Genomic DNA, 12059 nt, shown 5'->3' with positions numbered 1-12059 from the left:
GAAGATCGTCATCGATCAAAAACAAGAACAAAAGAGCCACTAACAAAGACTGTGGCAGTGTGTAGTATGGTTGTATGCCACTAAATACATCTAAGTTCTTACCCACTAATTAGTGTGCTAAGTGTGTCGTTGTGCCATTTCACCTCTATTTGTGGTTATGCTGTAAAAATAAAGTGTTATAAATCTAATAATCTAATTCTAAATACAAGACTTATTTTTGACAAGGGGTGCGAGAAAATGAGAAATCAAGGGGTGTGAGCACTAAAACAAGGTTAAGAACCACTGGATTACACAGACCTCTACTACAATACACAATCTTGTTTAAGCGGGAACATTCCTGAGTGAGTGTGATCTACCTGATCTGGACTCGCCTGCCGGCTGTTTTACCTCCCCAGGTGAACCCAATCCTTGGCGGACACATGCACTACTACGCTTACAAATACTGTACAAGTACATCATTCTAGCGAAGACTCCAACGCAAACCTCCTATGTGCCAACTATATGAGTGACGAGTTACTTGTGCGTGACACCTCATGTTTGGAGCGTGATACTAGACATCTGTGTGGTGATAAATAGAAGTAGAGACGAAGCGATGTCTGGGCCACCTGGTCTGATACAATGTTGCCAGAACCCCTCTCTTACACTCCTCGACTACTGCAAAACCTAACACACTCAACTCAGTTGGTTTAATATCCAACACCCACCATACTTTTAAAAAGTAGAGATAGGAAAAAAAAACTTTGTTGGAACAATAGCAGTAAGACGGTACCTAACTAACTTTCCATCAATAACAAATACTGTAATAAACTTATGAGCGGGATGTACCTGTAAATGTACTGTACAGATGAAGAAAATGTGGTGCTAATATAGTCAAGGTCTGACCTTGCCTATACAGTAGTATGCGGTCTACCAGGTTATTTACACTATAGTATGCGGTCTACCGAGCTGAAGTTGTGTCTACCGGGATATTTACACTGCAGCAGCCATTAACTTAACCGAAGCTAGGTTAGGTTAGGTTAATAGACGCTACATTGTAAATATCCCGGTAGACCGTATACTACAATAGCACCGAAAATGTGCTCTCAAGAGGCATAAAGGGACATGCCAAGTAATATAACTCCCTGGATACCTGGCATTTATGCACCACTGAGCCATTAATACAGGAAAAATAACTTACCACAGATAAAAATAGAGTACGGCCCCAACAGGTATTCAGCAGCGAGGAGCACCGCTCACTAATGATTCACCGACCGTGTACACTTCCAGATACACCCACACTCCACTAACCCAACTACACCAAGATGGCACCAACTAATACTTCACAACAATAGTTTGTAGCTGCACTCAACAAATTTACAGCGTTTGATTTTTTGGGCGGGCAGGACCGCCAGGTTTCAGAATGCTCCCCATCTACGAGACAGACCACAACTGCGCCACCACGCTATCACCGGTGTATCCGTTATCAGTTTAGTGATAACGCCAGTATAATCTCAAATAGCCATGATAAAATGAAAGGTGTGGAGCAATAGCCAAGGTGAATGAGGGGATGAGAAATGAGTGGATGACGAAGGGGTACAAGGTGTGAATGATGGGGAAGAGGAGAGGAAGGATTAAATGAAGAATGAAAGAGTAATAAGGGGAAAAGGGGCAAGTGAAGCGACATGGTGAAGGGAGCGAAGAGAAGAAAGCAGGACAAGGTGAAGGAAGGGCGAGGGAAGGAGGGAGGGAGATGAATAAAAAGAAAAGGACAAGGGGGTAAAGGACGAAGGAGACCAAGAAATATAATAGAAGGGCGAGATGAAAAATTGAAGATGGATATGAAGGAACAAGATACTGAGAGACCTACGAGGGGGGAGGGGGGATATAAGGGATAGGTGAGAGCAAGGTGAACAAAACAAGCGGAAATAAGGTGAAAACCAGACTTGGTGCGACTACAGGTTTTTATTTTTTTCAGGATTAGTCCACCCGGGCACAGGTCACTGACCCACATTGGGGCCTGGGGGGCGAAAATGTAATAATAATAATATAGGGGGACCGGTGGTAGAAACGGTACCGTTCTTGCCTCGCAAGCGAGATGTCACGGGTTCGATTCCCGGGCCGGTGGAAGTTGTTTGGACTTACTTCTTAGCCCCCATTAGTCCCTGTTCACCTAGCAGTAAAGTAGATACCTGTTGTAAGTCGAAAGTTGCGAATTCGTATTCAGGGAGTTGTTGGAGCTTCCAATAACTTGATGACATAAACCACTGACTCTTCAGGCATCTACGCCCTTGACTCTTCAGGCTTCTACGCCCTTAACTCATGAGACATAAAGGCAAGCATGAACTTAACATGAATCCCTGTTGGACGCTGTAAACGCTTCTGCGCTTCACCTTACACAAGGATGTAGGGGAGTGCCCAATAAAAAAAAAAAATAATAATAATAATAATAATAATAATTAATTAGTTCATATTAAATAAAATTTATAATAAAAAATAATATAGAACCATAAAGAAACACAAATGAAAAAAGATCAAAAGTGAGAAACAATATATGTATGTTGTGTTGTCAAAGAGAAACAATTGAGACCCTGCAATTGCATGTAAATGAGGCAGAAAGTCAGATCAGCAACCTGGGACTTGGTCACAATTTTTGTGATGCTATATGGCAGCAGGGTCTACCATCACACACACATTATGCTTCCAATATCTTCCCAGGCGGTAGTACCTCCCTGTTCGATACCTGCCCAAACTGCAAGTTAGGGCGACACTATAGGGAGGAAAGGCTGGGTGAGGGGCCATGAAAGGGTCCGAGATAGAGCCAGCATCTCCTGTTAAACCTCAAGTATTATAATCCTCGGAGTATATGGCCAATGAGATGCTTTAGTCAAACTTACAAGCCAACGGCAACGCAGCAATGTTGTCTATATTGCAGCAATGTTGTCTATATTGCAACCCGATTCATCTCATCCTCTGATATTTACATTAATTAAGACTAGTCTATCTACATAATTTTACAAAGATTCTCCTGGGTTCAGTAGATATCGGCAATTGAATTCATAGCAGGCGAACATAATAATAATTGAATATTATACAAAACGAGCGAAACTAGTTTTCGTTAATTAAAAATATGGTAATGTTCTCTCCGGAGAGGTTGGGGGGTTCGGTAATGGTTCTACTCGATCCCCGGGACTATAGTCGACCTGTTGCCGTCCCTATCGTGGGTGACAAGTCCTCTAGTATCTGTCTTCCCGCTTATCATACAAGAGAACCGAATAACTGTAGCGGACTTATCTTTTTCAATCTTATCTCGGCATGGTCCCCCACACACGTAATGCACTCACTCACGGCCCATGTGACGACTAACACCATTTCTTCGTATTTAAATGTAAATAGAAGGACCAACACGGAGGTGAAAACAACACTCCCCAGTGATTACCGCCGCTCAGTTACACAAGTAAAAATACTACAAGAAACATGAGCAGTTACTTAAAACTTGTACGAGTAAAACGACAATTACACTGTGTATAAAATTATTCAAAATTTATCATACTCCACTGGGGAGGTTCTCAACCTTGCACTGCTCTTTATGTATACTGTATAATGATGCTGTTTATGCTAAGTTTAGGATATCAATATGGCCACCAAATCTCATTAAAATTGGATCTGTAAATCCCCCCAAATGTTACCATGCTGACACTAAGGCTGGGTCGGACACAGGCGAGACATGCAGGATTCATTAATATCATACGAAGTCGTTCGGGGATATAACCACCACTTGCTGTATATACAGTATGTAGATGGTGAGAAAGATTGAAAAAAAGGCCGGTTATTCTGCCAACAAGAGGCGAGACTACCTGGCGTGTATAGGTAGAAGACATAATTACACCAGTAAAACTCGTCAGCCATCAACTGGTCGTACGTCATTAAGTAGAGCGAGCCGATATAATTATAATCGGGTCATCTGACTGACAAATGGGGTTCACTTTGTGGTGGTCGGCCCATGTACACTTGCTCCAAAAATTATCTTACACGAATTTGTGCAAGACACTAACAACGGACGAAATATTTTGAAAACCCTATCGAGAAAAAAGGAGTAGTGGTGTTCATTTTTGAAATTCATTGGACCCCTCTTAAAGATACTTTTTGGAGCGAGTGTACCACTAACCGGGCGGCCTGTTGCTCGTAAACAGGCCTCCAGTGGTGACAAAAACACAAGGTCAAGTGCCCAAATCATTCACGAAAACACATACATAACACAGCATCCTACGCAAATAGAACTCGACATAACATAAGAATGTAAGAATGGAGGAAACTGCAGCGGGCCTTTTGACCCATACTGGGCAGTCCCGTTCATACCCAACCCCTATTGCTCATATAAGTATCCAACCTATGTTTGAAGCTATCCAGCGTATTCGAGTTAATGATGATATTTGGTAACTTGTTCCATTCATCCACAACTCTGTTTCCAAACCAGTGTTTACCTATTTCACGCCGAAATCTAAATTTGTCTAATTTAAAACCATTGTTACGAGTTCGCTCCTGGTTGGATAGTTTGAGTACCTTTGTAATGTCCCCTTTGTTTAACCCTGACTGACCTTCTGACCTTCACTAGTGTTCTGACCTCACTCACTAGTGTTCTGACCTCACTCACTAGTGTTCTGACCTCACTAGGGGAAAGGTCACGGCAGGGTTAGCTCCAGAGGGATAATTATCAGATATGGCCAGTGATATGTGCGGTCTTGGGTATGAGAGTTTGTTGACCAAACTGGAGTGGTCCACTGAAGAATTGGCGAGGGCCAAGTTAGAAATTGAGAGGGCCACGTTGGAGAACCTGAAATTAAGGAAAGAGCTGGCGAAGTTAAAAGGAGAGGCTGGACGAGTAAAGCCAGTGTCTGACGAAAAATCAAACGAGTGGAAAGTCGTGAGTAGTGGGAGGACCAAGCTGGTGGTGAAGAAGCACACGAAGGATACGACAACAACGACAACAACAGCTAAGTGTACCAACCCGTTCAGTCCCTTGATAGACGAATTGGACGTTAGTACAGTCAGGGGCAGGGATGACAAGGAAGGTATAAAAACTTTAATTGTTGGTGACTCACAGGTAAGGTACATGGACAGGGCCTTTTGTGGTAAAAACAAAAATAGGATGAGGGTGTGTTTGCCAGGGAGCTGGGGTGGGGGATATAATTGACAGGATGGACAATATCTTGTCTGGTAATGGGAACAAACCCATTATCTGCCTCAGTGCAGGAGGCAATGATATTGGCCGGTGTAGGAGCGAGGAACTTCTTGATAAGTTCAAGGCAGCCATAGATCGTATTAGGACTAAGGGAGGGATCCCTATCATATGCGGTGTCCTGCCTAGAAGGAGAGTTGGCAGTGAATGGTTGTCAAGGGCAGTTGGTGTTAACGACCGTCTTGACAGATATTGCAAGTCAATATCAGTCCCATTCATTGACAACTGGGACAACTTCTATGGCAGAAGGGACCTTTATGCTAGGGATGGGGTGCACCTGTCTAGGGATGGAATAGCAACCCTGGCTGGGGCTCTAGAGGGGGCAGTTCAAAAGATATCGAAGTCTTTAAGCTGCTAAGAGAACATAGGAGCACGGGGGTGGAGGAGACTGCAGTGGGAGCGGGTAAACAAGGCGAAAGATTACAGGGAAATAGTGTTAGGAATGATGACAAAACTAAATTAGACGGAGTTTAAAACTAAACGCGGTAAGGGAAGGACTCAGAACACGACTAACTAACTAAATGTATACTACGCGAACAGTAGAAGTATGAGAAACAAAATGGATGATATTAAGGCCTTGGTATGTACCGAAGAAATCGATATAATTGCATTCACTGAAACATGGATCAACCTGAACCGTGAATTACCAGTCGAATATAAATTGCGGGTTACAAACTGTTCCATACCGATAGGCAGACCAGGAAAGGAGGCGGAGTAGCAATATATGTTAGGGATAATCTGAAGTGTGAAATAAATAAGGAAATAAAAACAGAGGAATACAGAAACAATTTGGATAGAATTAAGCGACGGTCGGGAAAAATTAATCACAGGGGTAATATATAGACCCCCCAATCTTGATAGCGTCAATGAGCGACTTATCTGGGATGAAATGCGCAGGGCTTCCATACACAACAAAGTCTGTATAGTAGGCGACTTTAACCTTGGCCAAATAGATTGGACTGTCCTTACGGGTAACTCAGAATCAGAGGATTTTCTCGGGACGATCCAGGACTGTTTCCTAAGTCAACATATAACCGAACCCACACGGGGTAATAATATACTGGATTTAGTTCTGTCGAACAGAGAAAACCTCATTAGCAATGTCGAGGTAGGGAACGAGGTAGGGAGTGCAAATTAAGATGCGTTAACCTGTCTTTGTACTCAAGTTTCCTAATGCCTGGGATTAGTCTTGTCATTCTCCTCTGGATTCTTTCCAAGGATTCTATATCCATTCTGTAATATGGTGACCAGAACTGAACTGAGTAATCCAGGTGAGGTATCACAAGCGCTAGATATAATTTTAAGATGACCTCGCTACTTTTGTAACTAACACTCCTTTGTATGAACCCAAGTACTTCATTAGCCTTGTTACGAGCAAAAACACATTGTTTACTTGGCTTAAGATTCCTACTTATCATTACTCCTAAATCTCTCTTGCAGTTGGATTCCACAATGGCATCGTTGTTCATCTGGTAACTGGTTTGCCTGTTTACATCTCCTATACTGAGTACTTTACATTTGTCCACATCGAATTTCATCTGCCATTTTTCCGACCATTTGAATAATTTGTTTAGATCTTCCTGTAGTTTTGCAGTCCTCGTCAGATTTAATTACACATCCTATTTTAGTGTCATCAGCAAATTTACTTATGTTGCTGTCTATGCCGATATCTATGTCGTTTATGTATATAATAAATAATAATGGTCCAAGTACTGAGCTTTGGGGAACTCCACTAGAGACGTTGCTCCAATGCGATTTAGTGCCGTTTATGCTCACTCGCTGTTTCCTGTCCCTTAACCACGCCCTAATCCATTTAAGGATATTACCTTTGATGCCATGCGCTTCTACCTTTCTAATTAGTCTTTCGTGGGGGACTCTGTCGAAGGCTTTGCTAAAGTCGAGATATACCACATCATAATTGTGCCACTCATCCACCGATTCGAAAACTGATGAAAAGAATGTTAATAGATTAGTTAGACATGAACGCCCGCTTGTGAAGCCATGTTGGGAATCATTGATCAACTTGTGCTTCTCCAGGTGGTTTCGAATAGAGTTTGAAATGATTGATTCTAGTAATTTGCCTACTATTGATGTTAGACTGATTGGGCGGTAGTTAGAGGATAGTGATCTATCCCCCTTCTTGAAAATCGGTATTACATTCGCTTCCTCCAGGATTCTGGTACTACACCTGTTTTTAATGACATGTTAAACAACTTTGCTAAAGGCATACTAAGCTCTTCCTTACATTCCTTTAATACTCTGGCAAATATCTCATCGGGACCAGGTGACTTATTAGGCTTCAGTTTGTCATTTGCTTATTAACATCGTTACTAGTTACTACTTTCTCGCTTAATTTGTTTTCTTCACTATCTCTGAATAGACACAAAACAGAACTCAACCGTAGACGCAAACAGAACACCGAATCATACACAAACAATACACCGAATCATACGTAAACAGAACACCGAATCATACGTAAACAGAACACCGAATCATACGTAAACAGAACACCGAATCATACTACGTAAACAACTCCACATAACACGTGAACTAAATATTTCACACAAGCAAGGTGAAATAGACAAGACGAGCAAACAGCGTAATCGCACGGCCAAACAGAAGTGGTAGTGCTGGCCCTTAGTAATGGTAACGTTGCTAACTGTGCCTCTAATTAGCGTGAATTTTGTCGAAAAGAGTAAAAATGCTACATAACGGGTGCCGCTGTACTCACACCTACAGAATATTATCCAAAGATATCGTGTACGACTCGAGGAAGTTCTGGACACAACGATGTACAGTACAGGAGCGGGAACCTTAAAGGCCCCATCTGTAAACAACCTTAAATAGATGAGGATGACCTTGGCCTTGGTGCGGGCGAGCCGGGTCAAAAAACTGTTATCAGTCAACCAAGAAATGAGTTCACTGGACTGACTAACTCGAGGGGACCAGGAATTAGCCCAAGCGGTGTTACAGACTGACAGTATCCCTGGTAGTGGTCCGTGGGAAGCAGTGGGAAAAATCTCTTGATAGTGTACATTAACCACTCAGTGTGTGTGTGTGTGTGTTTATAAGGCTCCTTAAAAGCAGAGAAAAAATACTAATGTGTTATGGATACCATAAACTTTTTTCTTAAATGATGATCGTAACCAGTTTCTATTTTTCCCTCACTGGTCGAGGCCCCTGCACCATACAGCAGCAGAGTGAAAGCACCAACAAGGGACTCCATGAAAACCATTGGAGCACAACCCAGCAGTCACGTGCGCAACCCAGCAGTCACACGTGCGCAACCCAGCAGTCACACGTGCGCAACCCAGCAGTCACACGTGCGCAACCCAGCAGTCACACACGCGCCAGCAGTCACAGCGCAACCCAGCAGTCACGCCGCGGCAGTCACACACGCGCAACCCAGCAGTCACACACGCGCAACCCAGCAGTCACACGCGCAACCCAGCAGTCACACACGCAGCAACCCAGAGCACGCAGCTGTCACACGCGCAACCCAGCAGTCACACGCACCAACCAGCTTCAGCAGTCACACACCCAGCAGTCGGCAATCACACACGCACAACCCAGCAGTCACACATAACCCAGCAGTCACATATGCATGACCCAGCAGTCACATATGCATGACCCAGCAGTCACATATGCGTAACTCAACATTGACATGCACAACCCAGCAATGACGTGCAGTGCACAACTACAGCACGAGATGACCAATTCCTCAAACTCTGTTTAAAATCGGACTAACCAACAACCTACGAAGTTTACATGCACCCCTTAACTGTTGACGTCATGCAGTTCGAGATGTTCCCTGTATTTGCACCACAATTCTGTCAAGTATATCAAGGTGGCGTCACATTATTGTAATCTTTGTTCGGTCGTATATGACGGTATAAATCTGTCGTATCACTGGAAGAGAAAAACAAATCCAAAAATAATTAAGATACACGAGTTGGGAAACGTGTACCAACGCTCCTCGCTACCTACATGCTCCAACGCTCCTCGCTACCTACATGCTCCAACTCTCCTTCACTTATTAGTAATGGCCACCGCCCCAAGATTTGTGTACAACAATAATAAATAACTTTTGTTTTAAATCAATGAACTTACGAGTCACTCAACCTGCGATGTGACCAAGACAGTGTGAACAAAGATGACGCTTCAAACAGTGGTGGATTTCCCAACTCAGGCGTGGATTGGAGTCAGTAGCTGCTGTCTCGATCAACACTTCTATGAAAAATCAGCTGCAGAACTCGGCACTATCCCTCCCTACCTTTACTGACTTACTGTGCATCACCTCCAGTGAGGCACACAGGGAAGAAAAAGGCGACTTGCTTTTACGACTTAAAACTTGAAAGTTTTTAATATAATTTCATGTGTCACGGAGGTGTGAAGGACCTTTTTTGAACTAACTATACCGAACTCTCACCACCAACTCCTCCCTCATCACCAGTCGACCCAACGCCACCACCACCCCCTCACCAACAGTCGCCCCACACATCACCTCCCTCAGTCGCCCCACACACCATCACCCCCACCTCCCTCACCAACAGTCTCACACCCTCACCAACAGTCACCCCACACACCCTCACCAACAGTTACCCCACACACCGCCACCAACAGTCGCCGCACAAACAGCGTGTCACCATAGTCTCAATACTGACCTGAATGTTCTGGTTCCCGCTGGTGACGGTACACACCTGACAGCCCTTGGTATGTGACACTCGTCGCTGAAGCTGCTCATTACACGACGCTTCTTCGGTGTGTGTGTATGTATGTGTGTGTGTGTGTGTGTGTGTGTGTCTGTGTGTAACTGTGTGTGTGTGTGTGTAACTGTGTGTGTGTGTGTAACTGTGTGTAACTGTGTGTGTGTGTAACTGTGTGTGTGTGTGTGTGTGTGTGTGTGTAAATGTGTGTGTGTGTGTGTGTAAATGTGTGTGTGTGTGTGTGTAAATGAATGTGTGTGTGTGTGTGTGTGTGTGTGTGTGTGTGTGTGTAAATGTGTGTGTGTGTGTGTGTGTGTGTGTGAAATGTGTGTGTGTGTGTGTGTGTGTGTGTGTGTGTGTGTGTGTAAGTGTGTGTGTGTGTGTGTAAATGTGTGTGTGTGTGTGTAAATGTGTGTGTGTGTGTGTGTAAATGTGTGTGTGTGTGTGTGTAAATGTGTGTGTGTGTAAATGTGTGTATGTGTGTGTGTGTGTGTAAATGTGGTGTTGTGTGTGTGTGTGTGTGTGTGTGTGTGTGTGTGTGTGTGTGTGTAAACGTAGTGTGTGTGTGTGTGTGTAAACGTGTGTGTGTGTGTGTGTGTGTGTGTGTGTGTAAACGTGTGACTGTAAAGTGTATGGGTCGTCAGATACCTGCGTGACTCAACAGACACCATCTATATGGCTTACAGACACCTATATGCTCTACAGACACCTATATGGCTCTACAGACACCTATATGGCTCTGAACACCTTAGTCAACCCTATAGGCTCTACAGACACTTATGGTCTAGACATATTGCTCTACGCACTTGGCTCTACGTTGTTTGGTCACAGACACCTATATGGCTCCATAGAACCTAAAGGCTCTACAGACACCTAAATGGCTCGACACCTATATGGTTCTAGACACCTATATGGCTCTACAGACACCTGTATCACAACCTGTTGTTCACACCTGTTTTTGGTTTGTGGTACACAAACCTGTATGTCTACAAACCTGTATGGCTCTACACAAACCTGTGTGGCTCTACACAAACCCTTGGCTCTACACACAAAACCTGTATGGCTCTACACAAACCTGTGTGGCTCTACACAAACCTGTGTTGGCTCTCCACAAACCTGTATGTTCCAAACCTGTATGGCTCTCCCAAACCTGTGTGCTCTACACAAACCTGTATGGCTCTACACAAACCTGTATGGCTCTACACAAACCTGTATGGCTTTCTACACACAAACCTGTAGCTCTCACACAACCTGTTATGCTCTACAAGCCTGTATGGCTCTACAAACCTGTATGGCTCTACACAAACCTGTATGGCTCTACACAACCTGTGGCTCTACAAACCTGTATGGCTCTACAAACCTGTATGGCTCTACACAAACCTGTATGGCTCTAACAAACCTGTTGGCTTAAGCCTGTGCTCTACACAAACCTGTAGCTCTACAAGCCTATATGGCTCTATAGACCCTTGTACTAGAACCCTATGGCTCTATAGAACCCTATATGGCTCTATAGAACCCTATATGGCTTTATAGAACCCAATATGACTATAGAAACCTGTCTGGTTTACACAAAAACCTGTCTGGCTCTACAGACACGCTATGTGTGCAGTAAGTAACACCACCACGAGTGTCAGCTACACCAGAGCCACCAGACGGTAGTAGGAGACGACGGAGGAAAAGAACAAGATGGGGAAAGGGAAACAAGATAGGAACAATAAACCCAAAGAGAAAGGAGGAAGAGGAAGAAAGGAAGGGAAGAAAGGGAAGAGGAAGAAAGGGAGAAGAGGAAGAGGGGGGGGGGAGGGGGGGGGAGGGAGAAGGAGGGAAGAATAACCGTATTAAAAATAGAAAAACACAGTAGTAACACTGAGTCACAGTCGCACTGGTGAATTTGTGTTGGTTTGGCCGAGATGGATCACTACCGATACACTAGTCAGGTCTCCTCCCTCCCCGCCTGCCTCACTACCCTGAGCAGGAGGTGGGATTCTGTTGCTGCCACTTCCTCCCCCTTATCTGTCCCATTTACACGTACAATGACATTCCCTTCACCATTATTGAACGCTCGTATGACATCCTAATACAAGACAAGACAAAACAATACATGTACTTTGGCAACAAGATGAGTATGGGTCCTCTTA

At 44.0% G+C, this 12059-nt stretch overlaps 1 protein-coding gene across 1 annotated transcript in view; it reads right to left on the bottom strand.

Annotated features, from left to right (window-relative positions):
- LOC121880074 (spectrin beta chain, non-erythrocytic 1-like) overlaps window positions 1-1412 on the bottom strand; it is a gene marked incomplete in the record, with an annotated part of 309746 nt that extends 308334 nt beyond the window's left edge. The window contains 1 exon segment of the mRNA XM_042387083.1: window positions 1178-1412.
- Window positions 1413-12059: the final 10647 nt, after the last annotated feature.

Source organism: Homarus americanus, unplaced genomic scaffold (genome assembly GCF_018991925.1).
Source record: "Homarus americanus isolate GMGI-L3 unplaced genomic scaffold, GMGI_Hamer_2.0 scaffold30108, whole genome shotgun sequence".
NCBI lineage: Eukaryota > Metazoa > Arthropoda > Malacostraca > Decapoda > Nephropidae > Homarus > Homarus americanus.
Note: the sequence above shows the minus strand (reverse complement) of the source record. Positions and strands in the feature narration are given on the sequence as shown.